Below are 4,398 nucleotides of genomic sequence, written 5' to 3'. Positions count from 1 at the left end.
TAGAACGCCGGCGCCACCGATGGCCATGGCGGAGGAGGAAGGACGGGGTGGCCTGGGGTCGTCGTCGGCGAGCTCGAGTCCGGTGTGATGGGCATGCCCAAAAGGTGTTTGTTGGAACGACCAGACACTGAAATTGAAAAAGAAAAAGAAAAAGTGAACACCTATCGGGGGGACAGCTGGGAAAATGCACCCCCCCAGTACCAAAAGTTTCGCCGGGGCCTCCCCAGGAGGCTGAAAAAACGCCTCCTGGGGGCACAACGGCTGGAGATGCTCATCTCCAGCCGTTGGCCCCCCAGGGGGCTCCTAAAATCGCCGCCTAGGGGCGACCCGGCCCAAAAAATGGGCCTGGGGGCGAGTTGGTTCCCAGCCGCCGCCCCAGGGCCGCCCCCAGGCGCGTTCAATTTTTTTTAAAACATAGCAAATTTAGCCAAAATTCGGCGAAGTTCGGCTTAAACACTACAAATTTCGGCATATATTAGACATGTTCGCGGATTTTCATTACATGCATAGCAAACTAATCAAAAAAAAAACTTGCTGAACGTCGAGTAGTCGCCGTCGTCGCCGCCGTCGTCGGCCTTCTCCTCTTTGACGCAGGCGCCCCTGCTGGACCCCTCCCCGACGTCGCCATGGTGGGCTGGTGGTGGTGGCGGCGCGTCATCGTCGTCGCTGTCGTCGATGATGACGACCCCTCCTTCATCGCGGCCTCGGCGGCGCTGCGTGAAGCGCCGCAGGGCGGCGCACTGGCGCTCCCTCGCCATCTTCAGGGAGTCCTGGCGTGCCCATTCAAGGGCCCATCGTCGTCGAGCTCGACCTCGCCGTGCTCCGTCTTCACCGGCGCCAGCCCCGGCTCCGTCTTCACCGGCGCCAGCCCCGGCTCCGTCTTTGGCTTGACGAAGCGCGGAGGAGGAGCCGACGAGGAGGCGCGCCGTCCGCCCTCGTTGATGATGATGCCGGCGCTGCGAGTGCGTCGGCCGAGCGGCGTCTCCGCCGCGGGCTCGGCCTTGACGCCGAGCAGCGTTGGAGTGCCGGAGGAGTGGGAGGAGGAGCGTGAGGAGGAAGAGGAGGAGGAGGCGCCGAACCTCCTTGGCGCCCATTGCCCGTCGCGTCGGCTGTGCGTCGGGGCGGCCGCCCTCGCCGGGGGGTACGCCAACGACGGGTTGTTGCCGCCCTCGAGGTGCGTCAGCACGCCCTCAAGGGTGCGGCCGGGGGCGCCCCACCACAGGTGGCGCCCCTCGCTGTTCTTCAGGCCGCCGACCACCGGCGCGCTGTTGGTGGACGTCAGCCGTTGCTTCTGACGTCGCTCGAAGTACGCCGCCCGGGCCGTGTGGTTGTCGGCGGCGTACTGGGGGAGGGAGAGCTGGGCGTCGGTGAGGGAGGCGCGCACAACCTCGACCTCGTCGGCGAAGTACGAGGGTTTGGCCACGGTGTCGGGCAATGGGGGAATGGGCACTCCCCCGTTGCTGAGCCTCCAGCCCGTCGGCCCAGCGCGCATGTCCGGCGACGCCGGGATGTTCGCCTGGAACAGGAGCCACGACTCCTGTTCGCGGAGCGAGCGGCGGCCGAAGCCGTTGGCGGCCGCCTCGTCGCCAGGGAAGCGTTCGGCCATCGGGATAGGGGAGGGAGATGGAGGGGGCTGGGCGGTGGCTCACGGGAGAGGGATGGCTGGGGGAGAGCTCGACGGCGGTGCTCGGGAGAGGTAGCGCTCTGTAAGCGACCAAGAGCTTCTGGGTGGCGAATAGAGGCTGTTGGGCTTTGGGCCTTGTAATAGGAATAGGGCTAGTGGGCCGTCGGCCTCTCTAGTTGGAGTCGGTACTAATAGCATGACTCGTTCTCCAGTTCGGTAGCGAATCTGTAATAGGAAACTCGCTCACTCTTTTCCCCATTCCCAACTCTTTCTTCTATCTGAAGACAATACTGTATCTGTGCTCCATTACTTCGAATTCAGATACAATTAGCCAGTGATTCGTGATCCTTACCTAGTAAGGTTCTCACAATTGGTATCAGATTCGGGCGATCGGAGGCGGGGTGGCGAATCGGGCTCGTCTGCGTTAGGTTGGGGCTCTCCCTTGAAATCCCGGAACGTCAACGGAGTTCGCGGCAGCGGTGACTCAGGTGCTTCGTTCAGCACCGGTGGTGGAGGCATTTTGGGCGGGGCGAATAGTCGGCGGCGGATCCAGGTACGCACTCGGTTTCCCGGGGACTTTCCATTGGGTGTAAAATTCCGACGCTGCGGCAGGGTCGGCGCTGCAGGGGAGGCAGGGGAGATCGGTTGCAGAGGACAGGGTGCGGGCGGCGGCGGGGAAGCAGCGCTTCAGTACTCGCCGATCTAGGCGGGGGTAGGCCTCGACCACTACGGCTCCACCCAAGGCAAGCGCACAGACGGAGTTTGTGCTCGGCTCCATGGAGGCGTTCGAGTCAAGGGTAATGCAGAAGTTGGAAGTGCTCACAGGTTTGGGGGACAAAATCAATCGGATTGACGAGCTATTCACCAGAATAGATGAGTTGGATCAGAAGTTCAACACACAGGTGGAACGCATAGATGTCATTCAGAGTAACGTAAATCTGACGATGAAGTCGATCGGTGAGGTGCGCCAGGAACAAGTGGCGGCAGCGAAGGAGCAAGTGTCGAAGCAGTCTCTCAGGATCAGCTTCTTCGGCCAATGGCAGTATCATGGGTACGCCCCCTCCAGCAACTTCCATGAACAAAACACAGCCGACTAACCCATCAGCACCTCTGGAGCAATCGCGGAAGCAGTTGAATTTGGATCAGCAAAAAGCAGCGTTTGTAACTTCTTGTGAAGAGCAACATCCACGTCGACCTTGGATGCCCAAAATGGATTTTCCCCGTTTTGATGGAAGTGATGTGCGCATATGGCTCGATGGATGCGAAGCATATTTTTCCTTATATGAGATACCTGAATTTTTCAGAGTCACTTCTGCTTCTCTGCATATGTGTGGCGATGCAGCCAATTGGTTTCATGCGTACAAGTTAACTCATTAGTGGCCCAATTGGCATGAGTTTCGTGCGGCGGTTATGTCTGAATTTGATGTCAATGTGCATAGAAACAAGATGAAAGAGCTCATGGTGTTGAAACAGACAGGAACTGTCACTGAGTATAAAAGGGAGTTCTCTCAGTTGACCTATCAGTTGCTGCTGTATGAAAATTCAGTCAGTGATACCTTCTTAGTTACTAGATTTGTGTTGGGCTTAAAGGAAGAATTAAGAGCTGCAGTAGAGTTACAGTTACCTGCTACTGTGAGTGAGGCTGCCATATATGCGGGTATTCAGGAGGACATCTTATCTAGACAAAGACAAGTCAGATGGTCATCTAACAAGTACTCCCTCCGTTCCCAAATAATTGTCTTTCTAGCCATCTCAAATGGACTACAACATACGGATGTATATAGACATGTTTTAGAGTGTAGATTCACTCATTTTGCTCCGTATGTAGTCACTTGTTGAAATCTCTAGAAAGACAATTATTTAGGAACGGAGGGAGTATAATGCTACAAGAAGTGAAAATAAAACCTCATCAGTTGTGGCGGGAGATCTGTGGAAAGCTAGACAACTGAAAGAATTTCGAAGGGCTAATGGTCTTTGTTATAGTTGTGGAGAAAAATACACACCAACTCACATATGTGCTCAGCACCCTGTTCAGGCAACTGTGCAAGCAATGCAGTGTGAAGGCCCTACTTTTCTATCTGATGAAGTGCTTGATGCAGTGGAGGAACATGAAGCAGCCTTACAAGAGATGCAACTGTCGGCAAATGCAATTTCAGGGGCGGATCATCCAAGGACAATCAGGTTGCGAGCCTTAATTGGGAATCAAGTTGTCCTAATTCTGTTGGATTCGGGAAGCACTCACAGCTTTATAGATACTGAGATGTTAGCCCGAGTGCAGCTCACACACCAAGAGTTGAAAACACCACTGCAGGTTAAGGTGGCAAATGGGGAAATGCTACAGTGCAAATCAGTGGTGCCTGAACTGCACTGGTGGGTTCAGGGCCACACTTTTAGCTACCCAATAAAAGTACTAGACCTAGGAGGATATGATATGATCCTAGGGATGGATTGGCTAGAGCAGTGGGGCGAAATGACTTGTCAGTGGAAAGAAAAATGGGTTAGGTTCCAATACCAAGACCAGCTCATAACCTTGCAAGGCTTGTTACCTCCAGCCAACCCGGTGTTACAAGAAGTATCAGTTGAGCAAGCCATGAGATGGCACACTGGTAATGACATTTGGGCAACTGCTTTGATCACTCCTGTGATTTCAAAAACACCAAATGAAATTCCTAATGAGGTGCAAGCAGTGATACAAGAATTTGCGGATGTGTTCCAAGATCCTAAAGCATTACCCCCTTCACGACCCCTAGATCATGCCATACACCTGGTACCTG

The sequence above is a fragment of the Triticum dicoccoides genome, chromosome 1B, assembly GCF_002162155.2.
Source record: "Triticum dicoccoides isolate Atlit2015 ecotype Zavitan chromosome 1B, WEW_v2.0, whole genome shotgun sequence".
NCBI lineage: Eukaryota > Viridiplantae > Streptophyta > Magnoliopsida > Poales > Poaceae > Triticum > Triticum dicoccoides.
The sequence above is the reverse complement of the archived record's forward strand: the minus strand, read 5'-3'. Positions refer to the sequence as shown.